Below are 16,032 nucleotides of genomic sequence, written 5' to 3'. Positions count from 1 at the left end.
TAGGCGTTCAATAAAATAAAGAAAACAAGTTTCCTGGAAAGATAGAAAAAAATAGACGAAGTGTTATTAGTTTTATGTATTGAAAATATTTTAAATTTGTTGTATAAATAATTCATTTATATACTTAAAAAATTAAATTAAAAAAAATATATTTTTTAAAGACTATCTATACTGATAAAGGAGTAAAGTGATTGACTGACTGATTTAACTATTCATCAACGCCCAGGCGAAACGGCTTAAGCTAGAATCTTGAAATTTTGGGTGAGGGCCACACTTGGTCCAAAGGTGGCAGATAAGGCTGGGTTTTTAGAAATTCGTACTAGAACGGTACGAAAAGTACTAATGCGATACCATTTGGCGAACCGGTAGAGCTAGAACTCTGAAATTTGGATTGGTGGTCGGTGATGGAGTGCAGGATAGATGTAGGAAAGGGTTTTTGGAAATTCGAACTATAACTATCCGAAAAGTACTAAAATGTACTTAATTTGGTACAAATTCGTAGCATGTGAATGGATAGAGCTAAAAACTTGAAATGTGGAATGCGAATTAGGATTGAAATGTAGAGTATGTTTAAGGAGATGGTTTTAAAAGCGTGTACTCATGTGTACGAAAAATACTATATGGTACTATATTTGGTACACATTTGATTTGGAGGTACAAATCGAGCTGGTATCCTGAAAATTGAAAATAACATTACCGTCGGATTGTAGGATTGGGATATGTAAGTAGTTTTGGAAATTTTTTACTTATGTGTACGAAAAGTACTGAATCGTACTATAATTGGTACAATTTGGATTTGAGTGAACCGATAGAGCTGGAACAATGAAATTTGGAGTTAGGATCATTGTAGGGATGTAGGATTAGGGTCAGGATTCAGTTTAACAAATGTATACTTATGGGTACTAAATTTGGTACAATTTGAATTTTAGGTGAACCAATAGAGCAAGAATCATGAAATTTTGAGTCAGGATCACAGTGAAGATGTAAGATTGAAATATGTGGGAAATTTTAGAAATGTGTACTAATGTGTACTAAATTTGGTACAATTTGAATTGTGCGTGAACTGATAGTGTTGGAATCCTGAAATTTGGATTTGGGATACATTTTGGTACAATTTAAATTGTGGGTGAAGCGGTAGAGTTGAGTTCATGAAATTTTAATTTAGGATCACTGTGGAGGTGTAGGATTGGGGTATGTATGAAGTTTTGGAAATTGGTACTACTGTGTACTAAATTTGGTACAATTTGAATTGTGAGTGAACCGATGGAGTTAAAATCCTGAACTTGGCTTTAGGATCACTGTGGGAGTGTAGGAATGCGTTATGTAGGAAGTTTTGGAAATTCGTACTACTGTGTACTAAATTTGGTACAAATTAAATTGTGCGTGAACCAATAGAGTTGGAATCCTGAAACTTGGATTTAGGATCACTGTGGGGATGTAGAATTGGGGTATATAAAATTTTTGATTTGTGGGTGAACCAATTTGGTACTTGGATTTGTGGGGATGTAGGATTGGGGTATATAAAATTTTTGGAATTGGTACTACTGCGTACCAAATAAGGTACAATTTGATTTGTGGGTGAACCTATGGAGTTGGAATCCTGAAACTTGGGTTTAGAATCACTGCCTGGGTGTAGGATTGGGGTATATAGGACGTTTTGGAAATTCGTACTACTGTGTACTAAATTTGGTACAATTTAAATTGTGGGTAAACCAATAGTATTGTAATCCTGAAATTTGAATTTGGAATCATTGTTGGGGTGTAGGATCGGGGTATGCATGAAGTTTTGTTGGATGGTTGAAGAGAGTACGTATGGAAATGATGTGTGCTAAATGGAAATTTTGGATTTGGGCGAACCTTTAGATCTCGAACCATGAAATTTGGTACTAAATGGTACTCAAATTTAATTTATGGTCGATATTAATATGTTGATTGTTTTTTTCTGACATATGCAGTTTGCTGTGAAAATAAAATAACATGTTAATACATGTTTATGTATTTCCTACATTCGATAACGAAGTTAAGGGCATATGCTACTTCTATATAAAATTTAAATGTCAAAATTTAAAGCATACTTTTAGGCTCTTTAAAAGAAATTAATAAATATTACTCATACGCATAATTATTATTAATCATACGTTACATATTTCGCCCCCTAAGATAAATAAACTCGAAATTAAATTATTAAAATCAATTTTACTTTTTTAAACTATTTCTTTTAAACTCGTTTTTTTCAGAAAAGTTAACTTCAACATCTATGTGTGTGTCACTGTTATCCTTTTTTTCACTTCATGCCTTGTTGGAAACCATGTCCTCAAAGGATATGTATGTCGGATATATATGTGTGTATTTTCAAGGTTTATGGTTGAATGAACAAGTTCAATGAACTTTATTTTTCCCGTTGCCTCCCCACCTCCTTTCTTTCTCTTTCATGAAGTCGGGGAAAAAACATATTGAGTATTACTGTTCACTTTCTTTGTTGAAACACCCCCAACTCTCAAAATTGTTGTCCTACTTCTCCTCCTCCCCTTTTGATATGCCTTGATTGTCAATAGAAAGAAAATATTATTTATTTATATATGGAAAGCCATTGGCTTTGGAGTAGAACTTGGGAAACGGGAACATACAATGTAATTGACCTAAATAGCTCATTCGTATAATTCGGTGTGCTTCCCGTTCAACTGATTATACATGAATGGGGTTTTCTGTGGAGTTTCCTTTCCTTTCACAGGAGTGATATATATATATTTTCTTTTGCAGTAATGTGTTTAAAGTTTAATGAAATAGGCAAAGGGAAATAAAGGGTTGTCCTTTGGAGAGGTTTTGAATTAAAGTAATTTAAAGTAAAGTAATTTAATATTAAGAAAATTGAAAATGGAAATATTGAAAAAAAAAATTAGTGGGATGATTTGGGTCAAAAAGGCTTGAAAATTATTTTTTAATTCAAATCCCTTTGAAATACAATATCGATACATTTCTTTTAACCCTTTCAGTGTCAAAAAAAAAAAAAAAAATGTTGTTGGAATTAAAATCTAAAATTTTGCATTTAAAAACATATAAAGGCACATAGTTTAGAAAAAATTGCAATTGACATTTTAACCCTCGGACAGTTTCGTCTGTCTTTCAGAAAAAACAAAAACATTAATAGTAACGGTACAGAGGATAACCGAAAAATAGCAAAGAAAGAGAGTACTTTTAAATGTCGAATATATTCGACAAAAACACTGAAAGGGTTAATTCTAACAGTGTTCTACTGTCTTATTGAAAATGCTCCTGTAGGGCGCACACACACAACCTCAGTCAGCGTATGAACACATTTATTTGATTTTCTGCACAATAGAACTCCTGTTGCGAATAATTTCCTTAACACGTGCTTGAATGGTGGTGAAGGCTTTTTTTGGCAGAGTACAAACCAAACACAAACGCACACAATCATACACACACACAAAAATTCGAGTAAATACACATACAAACAAAAAAGTTCCTCCACCCAAAAATATTGACAATGAAAAAAAAAAACACTTTAAGGAATTCCCCTGTATTAACTTAGACTTTCCTATGGCGAATTCTCTCTTCATCTCAAACAAACTCAACCCTCCCCAAAAATTCGAAAACCCGAAAGAAAAACAGGCAAGGTTTCTTTTGCAAAAATGGGCCGAAGTAAAAGAACTTTGTCAAGCTTCCGTTCCGTTTTGTTCCATTTCATTTTTTTGTGTTTTGCAATTTTTTGTTGTTGCCATTTTTTCCGCATTGTATGTCTTCAGTGAAATTTTTTGGAAATTTTGTTGTTTACTTCGAACTTCGTCCTTTTTTGCTAAGGGTTACTCACAGGGAAATTTGTATGAGTGTTCCCTGTTGCTGGCTGGGTTTTTTTGCCTATGGCGGTGCCAGGATACAAGAAGGATATCAATGCCATGGTAAATATACAACAACAACAAAATGCTACAAAAGTATTTGCAAGGTTTTTTTGCTCTACCTCTCTCACTCCAAGTCTTTAGAGAGAGCAGAGACGCTCTATAGTTACGACCTATGGAAATATGTTTTTTATTAAACAGTCTAAAGGACTGCCTCAATTTCATTGCGTTGTTAGCAACATTTGGTGAGATGTTAATTTCGGAAATTAGGAAAATTGAAAATTATAGAAAATTAAAAATATATATATTCTTTAAAAATCTACGCCTTTTGTGGATCATAAAAAAATATGAATTTTTTTAATCCATGTCTTATGTGGATCCTTAAAAAATATATGTTTTTTTATCCACGTCCTGCGTGGATCCTTTTAAAAATCCACGCCTTGTGTGGATGGATCCTTGAAAAAATATTCTTTAAAAAATCCAAGCCTCTTTCAGGCCTTGAAAAAATATTCTCTAAAAAATCCACGTCTTATTTAGATCTTTACACCTTAAAAATATTCTTTAACAAATCCAGGCCTCTTTCAAACCTTGAAAAAATATTCTTTAAAAAATCCAGGCCACTTTCAAACCTTGAAAAAATATTCTTTAAAAAATCCAGGCCTCTTTCAACCCTTGAAAAAATATTCTTTAAAAAATCCAGGCATCTTTCAAGCCTTGAAAAATATTCTTTAAAAAATCCACGTCTTATTTAGATCTTTACACCTTAAAAATATTCTTTAAAAAATCCATGCCTCTTTCAAGCCTTTAAAAAATATTATTTAAAAAATCCATGCCTCTTTCAAGCCTTTAAAAAATATTATTTAAAAAATCCATGCCTCTTTCAAGCCTTGAAAAAATATTCTTTAAAAAAACCACGCCTCTTTCAAGCCTTGAAGAAATATTCTTTAAAAAATCCATGCCTCTTTCAAGCCTTGAAAAAATATTCTTTAAAAAATCCATGCCTCTTTCAAGCCTTGAAAAAATATTCTTTAAAAAATCCACGCCTCTTTCAAGCCTTGAAAAAATATTCTTTAAAAAATCCACGCCTCTTTCAAGCCTTGCAAAAATATTCTTTAAAAAATCCACGCCTCTTTCAAGCCTTGAAAAAATATTCTTTAAAAAATCCACGCCTCTTTCAAGCCTTGAAAAAATATTCTTTAAAAAATCCATGCCTCTTTCAAGCCTTGAAAAAATATTCGTTAAAAAATCCATGCCTCTTTCAAGCCTTGAAAATATATTCTTTAAAAAATCCACGTCTCTTTCAAGCCTTGAAAAAATATTCGTTAAAAAATCCACGCCTCATTCAAGCCTTGAACAAATATTCGTTAAAAAATCCACGCCCCTTTCAAGCCTTGAAAAATTATTCTTTAAAAAATCCACGCCTCTTTCAAGCCTTGAAAAAATATTCTTTAAAAAATCCACGCCTCTTTCAAGCCTTGAAAAAATATTCTTTAAAAAATCCACGCCTTGTGTAGATCCTGGAAGACATATTCTTTAAAAAATCCACGCCTTGTGTAGATCCTGGAAGACATATTCTTTAAAAAATCCACGCCTTGTGTAGATCCTGGAAGACATATTCTTTAAAAAAATCCACGCCTTGTGTAGATCCTGGAAGACATATTCTTTAAAAAATCCACGCCTTGTGTAAAATAGGGAACATGTCAAACAAACATAAATACCAAAAACAAGACTAAACATGTGTAAAACCAAAACGTGTCGTAAAACTAAATGATTATTAGACTATCTAAACTACAAATGGACAAGGTATTTAAATTCTGGAACAAGAAGTAGAAAAAAAAACGATAACATTTATTGATTTTAGGTAATTTATTTTCCATTAAAAGGGCTCTTTACCAAACACACAATTCCCTCCCCTCAAACAATGGAAATGTTCAGTTGACGTTTTATATGCCTATCCATAGCCAAGCAGATTCCCTGGGGGATAGGGAGGATAGCCAATGTCCTTTCTGGTGTTTACATAAATACAATTTCTGAATGACATTACAATTTCCGGAAAGTCACCAAACAATAACTTGGCCTCCTAAGGAGAATTTCATATAAAAATCTAATCCTTAAAGGACAATAATTTCTTGTAGTTTTCTCCTTGCCCCACCAAGTCCTATTCCTCTACTACGACTACAAATTAGTGCCTATCTCTTTCATTTCTCTTCCCTCTCTTCTTAGGCCGTACCAACTGAAGCAGATGACTTTGTTAGTTCCTTTCCTCGTAACTTTAAGGATAAATGTTGAAAGTCTAAGAGGTGGTTGTTGAATAAATTATCGTAGACATATGGCTATATGCTAGGGAATTCACATTCAAACACAAGTACACACACTTTTATATATATGTAAATGTAAACGCATTTTCCTTACTACAAAGTTATAATACATTAATTTACGTCAAGGTGAAGGTTGTTGCATGTTTGCTGGTATTGTCGGTTTTAGAGCACAGTGTTTTATATATATATATATATATTGTAAGGATATATGTTCAAGGACCCACACAAGGTGTGGATTTTTTATACAAGAAAATATTTTTTCGAGGCCTAACACAAGGCGTGGATTTTTTAAAAAAATATTTTTCGAGACCTAACACAAGGCGTGGATTTTTTAAATTATGTTTTTCGAGGCCTAACACAAGGCGTGGATTTTTTAAAAAAATATTTTTCGAGGCCTAACACAAGGCGTGGATTTTTAAAAAAATATTTTTCGAGGCCTAACACAAGGCGTGGATTTTTTAAAAAATATTTTTCAAACCTTTGACGTAAATAGTTGCTGTATTGAGAAAATAAAAACTAAGGAAATGTTTTGGCACAGTGTTTTGAAATAAGAAAAAAATAGAAGCTTGAAATAATGTTTCTAGAAATTGAAAAAAATATCTTTAAAACAATTTTTAAGAAAACAAACTTCTTCGGGTGACAATTTATTTATTAAACGACAAATAATTGAGAATACATTTTAAGCTTAATATTTAAAAAAGAGATTGAAACTTAATTGCCCCATTTTGGGCGCCAAATAGTTTTTAATCTACTTTTCACAGACAAAATTGCGTTAGGCGCCAATATGTATATGCATGTAAGTATGGAGATCAAAGACTCCTGAACACCGATACATTTTTGATCATTCCGCTATACAAATGAAGTTGGGCGCCAGTGTATGTTTTGGTTGGAGTGATACTTTTCGGGGAATTATTGACATAATTAATCTGAGACCTCAATATACATTTCATTCTTTGGCGGTTGTGTAAGTCAACAAAGGCTCATCGATCGCCAATAAATTTATCTTTGAGTTCAAAAATATTGATTTTTCATAGATGAATTCTAAAATCAACTCGGGCGCCAACATATAGAAATATTATTGAAATTTAACAACCACATGTACTCTAAATTAACACGAATGGTGCTGTAATTATTTTTTTTTTTTACGAATTGTGGGACGAAACTTTCATCGTCTCTAGATTGTAGGACACGGAATTCAAAAATTTGATTTGTATCCTTTTTTCATATCAGGATAATCGACATGATCAATTTTTTGGCTGTGGCCGTATGTTCACACTAGCACTGCTCGGGTATAGGTTTTTTAGATGATTTATTGATCGTATTATGAGTGTGACCATATGGTCACGCTAGCACAGATCGGATTAACCATGTGAGCGAATTTTTCAAGACGTAACCACGAAAACATTTAATAGCCCAACATTGGGCGCCAATTTGAATCTTATATTATTTCGCAGAAGATGTAACAAAAATTGATTTTTTTAATATTGAAAAGAACTGTGGAGAATGAGGATTGATAGTTATCATTCAGACGTTGGGCGCCAAATCAAATTTGTTTGGATTTTTTTCATGGACGAATTTCAAAAATTCGATATGGTGCCAATGAATTACTTTTCTAGAGGGGACGACTCAAATTCAATTGCCCCATGTTGGGCGCCTAAATAAGTTGTAAACATATCATTCATAGAGCTGTATATTTGTATGCATTTTACGCTTAGCTAGATGCGTAGTTTCTATAGGCTAAAGTTGGGCGCCACTTTATTTTTAGGATTTTTAAATCAAGATTATTTTTTCTGAATGTTTAAATCTCTTTCTATACATGAACTCTATATTAACCATGTGAGCGAAATTTGCAAGACGTAACTACGAAAATATTTAAATACCCAACATTGGGCGCCAATCGTTCATAGTGCTGTCCCCGAATCGTATATTCGTATGTATTTTTTAACTTTGTTAGATGCGTAGTTTCTATAGGCTTAAGGTGCCGTTAAGTGCGAAGTTCCATGTTGGGCGCCACTTTATTTCTAGGAGTTTTAAATCAAGGTTTTTTCCTTAATGATCTCAAAATCGTTTTGGCGCCAGTATGATGATCTTGGTAAATTAGAACATAAACCAGACTTCGATCTGAGCCTATGTCAGCCTTTTTTTGTCATTTTGGCATAAATTCCACATTGGGCGCCAATATTTTTTTAGGATTTTTTAATCAAAATTATCTTCTAAATAACTATACATATCCTGGGAGTGTGATTTTAAGTGAATTATGGACGTACATTCAAAAACCATGTTGGGCGCCAAAATATATTCCTTTTGAAGAGAATGTTGCAGGAAAACTAAAACGTCCAATGCTTGTGGGTTGCCAATATGTTGTTGAATTATAGCATGTTTCTAGCGACCATACACTACGATTAGAGCGAAGATTTGTTTTTAGTGAATGTGACAGGTTGGGCGCCACTTTATTTTTTTTATCGATTTTAATCAGGGTTATTTTTGCGGAGAGATATGATTTCAAAATCTTTTTGGTGCCAGTGTGTTGATCTTGGTAAATTAGAACATGAACACGACTTCGACCTGGGCCTAAGTTAGCTTTTTTTTTGTCATTTTTGGCATAAATTCCACGTTGGGCGCCAAAATAGATTTTAAGCTTTTTTAATTAAAAGTATCTTCTAAATAGCTATAGTTATCCTGGGAGTGCGATTTCAAGTGAATTATGGACATACATTAAAAAACCATGTTGGGCGCCAAAATATATTCCTTTTAAAGAGAATGTTGCAGGAAAACTAAAACGTCCAATGGTGGTGAAGCATGTTTCTAGCGACCATAGACAACGATATGAGCGAAGATTCGTTTTTAGTGATTGTGGCATGTTGGGCGCCACTTTGTTTCTTTTAACGATTTAAATTAGGATTATTTGTATGGAGAGACATGATGTGGGTCTAAGCGAAGGATATTTTTAACGACTATTAAAGCCGTGGATTTATAACTATACTTATCCTGGGAGTGCGATTTTAAGTGAATTATGGACATAAATTAAAAAACCACGTTGGGCGCCAATATATACTTCTTCAAGAGAATGTTGCTGGAAAAATAAAACCTCCAATGTTTATGGTCGCCAATATGTATTGTGTTGGTGAATTGGTGAAGCACGTTTCTAGCGACCATAAAGTGGCGCCCAACTACAGGTTGGGCGCCACTTTATTTCTTTTATCGATTTAAATCAGGATTATTTGTGCGGAGAAATATGTTTAGGTCCGATTAAAAATTTGGGTCTAAGCGACGGACAGTTTTAAACGATTATTAAATGCGTGGATTTATAAAAAAATATTTTTTCAAGAATTAATAAAGGCGTAATTTTTTTAAATAATATTTTTCCAGGAATATTAAGGGCTTGGATTTGTAAAAAATATTTTTTTTCAAGGATTTTTAAAGACATTATTAAAGGCATGGACTTATAAAAATTATATTTTTTCAAGGATTATTAAAGGCGTGGATTTATAAAATATTTTCTTTAAGGACTATTAAAGGCGTGGTTTTATAATTTTTTTCAAGGATTATTAAAAGCGTGGTTTTATAATTTTTTTCGTGAATTTTAAAAAATATTTTTTAAAGGATTATTAAAAGATTTTTTCAAGGGTTATTAAAGGCGTGGATTTATAAAAAAAAATATTTTTTCGAATCCACTTTTTGTAAACATTTTTTTAAACCTTAAATACTGTGTCAATTTTTGCAAAAAATATTTTTCAACACAAAAAAGGAAAAGTAAAATATTTTTAACCACATTACAGGTGAGTTGTTCCGTTCTGCCTCCCTTTTTACTTTCTACTTCCGTTTGTTTTAAGCCATAAATTTCAATATTATTACATTTACGTATTTGTTGCTTTCGCTGTTATTGTTGTTGGTATTGGTTATTGCTGTTGTTGCATTAAGGTAATTTCCATACATACTGCCTGTTTGTTGCTCAATTTCTAGTTGGTTTTTCCTGTCTACAGCAACAATATTTGTGTGTTTGTTGGGTTGGATTGTTTGATTGTATTGTGTGGTGAGTGTGAGTGTGTTTGTGTATGATAACAAATATTTGTTGTGGTTATTATATTGATTTTTGTTTTATTTTTTTGGTAATATCACATGAAAACCAACAATTTCCGATAATATCGATAAACGCATTTTCGGGGACACGTGTAGTTGAAGGGTAAGGGGGAGGGGGAGGGTTAAAGGAGTTTGAAAACAAAAATGGGATGGGGGAAACATGACAATGCAAATATTATAATGAAGGGCAACAACAAATTATTGACCCCTAAAAGTAGACTTTGATCGGACCAAAAATAACTATTTGAACTTTATACCTAAAAGTAGACTTTAGTTGAACTAAAACTAGACCATATGAAGTACATGAAGCTAAAAATATACTTTATTTGTGCTATGAAAATAATTTGATTAATAATGTGTGGTTGAGGATAATCAGGTAATCAGGATAAATTAGGATTTACAAAACATATGTTTGAAATTAAAAAATATATTTATACCCTACACAACTATGTTGTCAGGGTATTATAGCTCTGTGCAGCTCCAATAGTTTGTAACGCCGCGAAATATTGGTCCTATGACCCCGATCATATCTCGACCGCCTGTCCATTATAATTTGTAAATACGATACAAGCCACAGTTATGGACCAATCTTCACGAAATTTTGTATGTAGTTTTTGGTAAAGATCGGTTATTAATTAGGGGATGAAATGGACAAAAAAACTTTATTTTTGTCTGATTTTCTCGTCGCTCCAGAGGCCGCAATTATGGCCAAACATAGCGAATTTTTACATGGAGAAGAGGATCGGGTCAAAGATTAAGTATGCCTGTTTTGATAAAGATCGATCAATATTTAGCGGGTCAAGTGGACCCTTACTTGTGAAAAATTACAAACTTGTGAAAAATTACAAACTTGTGAAAAATTACAAAATTTGTATTCTATGGTATATATACTTAGTCCTGAAAAGTTAATAGTATTTCCAAGACGAGTGGTTGACCTTTAAATTGACACCAATTATATTGTCGTATGTACTCGGATGCGGGAGTTACTCTTAAATATTTACAGGTTCTTACGTATTCAGATATTATTGTGTAACCCATTACCACACTAGACGGCGGAAATATAGCGCTGATCGCTTTGAAATTTTGCATGGGGTTCCACTTATGGTCAAGGACAACGCCTATAATTTTCGATGATGATCAGATAATAATTTTTTGATGAAGTGGACCGAAAACTTTTTTTTTTTTTTGTATTTTTTGAGTCGATTTATAGGCCACAATTGTAAGCCCAACTTCACCATACAACCCACAGTGAAGGGAATCTGGACAAGTAATTAGAAGGACTCTACTGAATATTAGTAATATTCGGAAAATATGTCAGTGTAAGGAAGAGGTGTTGTTGACCTGGAATCGGGCAAGAGGGTTCAAATATTACGAAATATTGCCCAGGTTCAGAGTAAACAAACGCAGAAAGTTAGAATTCCGTGTTAGTTGTGTAGGTTATCGTATGGTCGGCCCCGTCCGACTATACTGCTCCGCTCATTGGTTTTTTATTATTTTTATCAAGTCTTTCTCAGGGGCCTTTTTGGATTCCTGAAAGTATGTGCTCTAAATAATTTATATAGATATTCTAAATTTATATCATATTTAGATTTGGTTTCGGTTATTTTAGTGACGATCCTTTTGGCAATTTCTACACAATTATTTGATTAAAAAAACCGCGGCATACTTTTAGGCAAAAAATTCAGAACACTTATATTTCTCAAAGAACCCAAAAGTCTTTTATCATTGCAAAGCATTGGAATTGTCCAATTAGTTGCAAATTTCACACAACTACATTGGGTTTCAAATAGGATTTTTCTGCTACTCCTAAAAGTATGCAATACACAAGAAAAAGAACAAAGCTATGAAAAATGCGTCACAAAACATGGGTTTTCAACACAATTACAAAAAAATAACATTTGTTTCCTTTACCTAAATTTCTGTTTTTTTTTTTTATTTTGCTGTAAAATATTTCAAAAAGGATACAATCAAAACATATCCTTTGGCAATAAACCCACTAAAGCTCAACAGCCAAAGTCTCTTTCAGTTAACACACACACGGCGGCTTACTAACACACTAACGTAGAAAAAAACAATAGGTGATGAAGAATAATGGTATAAAGGCAAACAAGATGAATCGTGCATGGTAAGCCATAAGAATCCTTTTGGGGTGTTATGTTTGAAATTGTAATTGTCGTTGCTACTGGTGCATATGTAAGTGCATTTGTCACAAGGGATTTAGTCGAGAGAAAGATAAATGAAAAGAGATACAAGAAAATCATAACGACGACAACAACAGCGGAATCAGTTTTCCTTCCGTTATATTGCAGGCTTTATGAATTGGTATGATTGTTGTTGTTGTTGTTGCTGTTAGACAATTGTGTTGAGACATTTGTGCTTAAGTGGCCAACAGACGACAAACCACTACGACATAGATATCGCGCGGCAGTGTGTGTTAGTGTGGCATGTGTTTGGGCTAACAAGTCGCGTTTTTAAGCTGCTATTTTCCTAGCTATTGTTGTCGTCACAAGACAAGTCTCCGCGTGTGTAATACGGCTAAAGGTGTGTTCACACTTTTCGAGCTTATCACACACTCATGGGGTTTGTCAAGCGTTCGTTTTGGATTTTTCGGTTTCAAGTAGAGGATATTGTATTGTGTGTGTGTGTGTGTGGTTAATAAGTTGACACATGGAAACCAAGTCAAGTTTTGACCCTAAGCCATAAACAACGCTCAGCATTATATTTGGGTGAACAATGCTCCGGTTCAGCAAAGAAGGGAAATAATAATTAGAGGAAACACTCTCTTGGCAATTGGAAAATAAAACAGGGGAAACCAAGTGGTTTTATTTGTAAAAGTTAGGGGAAGGTGGAAATATTTTATATTCATATCCTGAAAATATGCTTTAGAAAAAAAATTAGGGAATGCCTTGAAGTATGCACCAATTTAACATATTATTTAAAAAAGTAATAAATTTTAAGGAAAAATATATGAGGACTGGATATTTTAAAGAAAAATGATTCAAGGAATATTGTAGTAGTTGATCTTTAAAAATTGTTTTTGAAGGACTGCAGGAGGCGTGAGTTTATAAAAAAAATGTTTTCAAAGGACTATAAGAGACGAGGATTAAAAAGATATTTTTTCAATGACTATAAGAGGCCAGGATTTAAAATATAATGTATATTTTAAAGGACTATAAGAGGTTGGGATTTAAAAAAATATTTTTTCAAGCGCTAAAAATTGGGCTACAGAGGCGATGATTTAAAAACAAGTGAAACATATGAAAAAGTGAACCTATACCTATAATTCTACAAACGGATTTATGTAAACCATTATAAAATAAAAATTTCAACAATTTATAATGGGGATTTTTCCTAAAATCTGAAACACCCCCAAAGCGTGGACTGATACTAATAATGTATGGTAAGTTGTAAAATCCTCAAACTACTGCAATTCAGATTGCAAAGTTATATAAGGATATGCCTTAAAGGCGGACCAATATTGATTACATAGTGTAGGAATTACTGAATATTTGGGGTTATCATTATATGAGGGCTATGGCTAATTAATGACCGATATTTGTCAATTTCTAACTCAATATTTTAGTTATGTATATCAATTCTTCCCTTCAGGAATTATCATTATTTGTAGGAGATGCCTGAATGCCTGCGATATACATGAAATATAAATTTCAGAAATGTTTATGCATATTTTTCCCAAAAACCTCAAAAAGTGGACCGATATTGACGACGCATGGTAGGATGGAACATTCCCAAAATACTGCAATTTAAAGGTTACAGTTATATAAGGCCATCACCAGAGGTTTTATATAGTTCATTCTTGAACCTCATCTTCTAATACAAAGTCTTAGAACCTAACCCAAAACGCGGAACAAATCAGATAACTATTTTAATATAAAAAAGGCGGTTATATGGGGACTACCCCTAAATGGGGGTGAATATTAAAAATTCTTGGTAGGGAAATTTTTTATCATATTGGGGGTTATCCTTATATGGGGTCTGCCCGAAAAAATTGGCCTATATTAGTAATTTTTACTGAAGAGATTTGCTACCCAATAAGAACTCGAAGTACTAAATTGCCGCCAATTCGTTGGAAAAATACGATCAAAACCCCTAAAATACCGAAAATTTGGGGGTACCGTTATATGGGGATTACCAGACAAAAATTGGACCTATTTTTAGTTCAGTAATTTGGTACCCAATAATAACCCAATATACGAAATTTCAGCGAATTAAGTTATAAAAGCGCCCAAGAACCCCAAAATACCGAAAATTGGGGGTATCCATATATGGGGGTTACTAGGAAAAATGGACCTATATTTATAAATTTTAGTAGGGAGATTTGCTACCCAATAAGAACTCAAAATACCCAATTTCAGGGAATTCGGTGGAAAAATGCGGTCATAACCCCCAAAATACCGCAAAATTGGTGGTAACCTTATATGGGGGCTATCCGAAAAAATGGACCCATATTTATAATTTTTAGTGAAGAGAATTGCTACCCAAAAATAACTCAAATTACCAAATTTCAGCAAAATCAATTGAAAAATGCGCTAAGAAACCTCAAAATACCGAGAATTGGGCGATACTCTTATATGTGAGCTATGCCTAAACGTGGACCAATGTAGCTCATCTTCGAACTTGACCTGCCTTCACACAAAAGCCTCTATGGAACATTTTGGCGATCTATCTCAATTCGTTTAGACGCTAGAGTGATTACAACAGACAGACGGACATGCTTAAATCGTCATAGTCGATAAGGGTCGGAAATGATTATTTCGATGCATTACAAACGGAAAAACAAAACTAATATACCCTCCATACCATAGTGGAGGGTATAAAAATACAGACACAAATGGTCAAAATATGTATATTTATAAATGCAATTGAATGTCAGATTTTAACCAAACCTTGCACAACCTATTATCTTTACCAACCCTATATCCAGTCCGATGATGAGAACCATTGGTCCACTCCTTCCACAACTGGTCAAAATTTTCAATGTTGTAAATCCAATATCAGGCGAATGGAATGTCCGATATGAAACAAACTTTGCACAACCCATTATCTTTACGAAGTATGGATTAAGTCCAAAGATGCGACTTATTGGTCCACTCCTTCTGGTACCTCCCCCACGGATGGTTAAAATTTTCAATATTAATAAATGGAATGTCAGGCGAATGGAATGTCATATTTCAACCAAACTTTGCACAACCTATTATCTTTATCAATTCTGAAGATGGGACCCAGTAGTGCCTCCCTCACAAATGATCAATATTTTAAAAAAATTTTATCAACATTAAATCCGAAACCTATTTGATAAAAACATATTTCTTATATAAAGCTAATAATAAAATCTGTGCGTCATTCCGAAGACCTCGGCAAACCATAGGTTGGCGGTATATATCTGTCGGCAACACCGACTGACACTTTTTTACTTGTTTAGTAATAAAAACATTTGAAATAACTCACCTTGTTTCCTTTTTAAAATTTGTTTATAAAAATTATTTTTCCTTTGTATGGGAAATTAATCTGGAAAGAAAAAAATAAATAAAAATTGATTATTATTAAAAAAATTATAATTTAATAATACAAAAAGTGCTTAAAAATCCATAAAAATCCGTTGTTTTTGTGACTAATGCTAAAATTACAAAATTTTTCAAATTCCAAAAAATTGTGAAACCTGTTTGTCAAAGAAGGAACACCACACCTGGGAAGTGTGTAACTCATAATCAGTTTTTAATAAAATGTTAATGTGATTTTTTTGTTTGAACAAAAAAATT

This window comes from Musca vetustissima, unplaced genomic scaffold (genome assembly GCF_032173495.1).
Source record: "Musca vetustissima isolate MV318-11 ecotype Yass unplaced genomic scaffold, APGP_CSIRO_Mvet_v1 utg15350, whole genome shotgun sequence".
Classification (NCBI taxonomy): domain Eukaryota; kingdom Metazoa; phylum Arthropoda; class Insecta; order Diptera; family Muscidae; genus Musca; species Musca vetustissima.
This window is presented reverse-complemented; position numbering follows the sequence as displayed.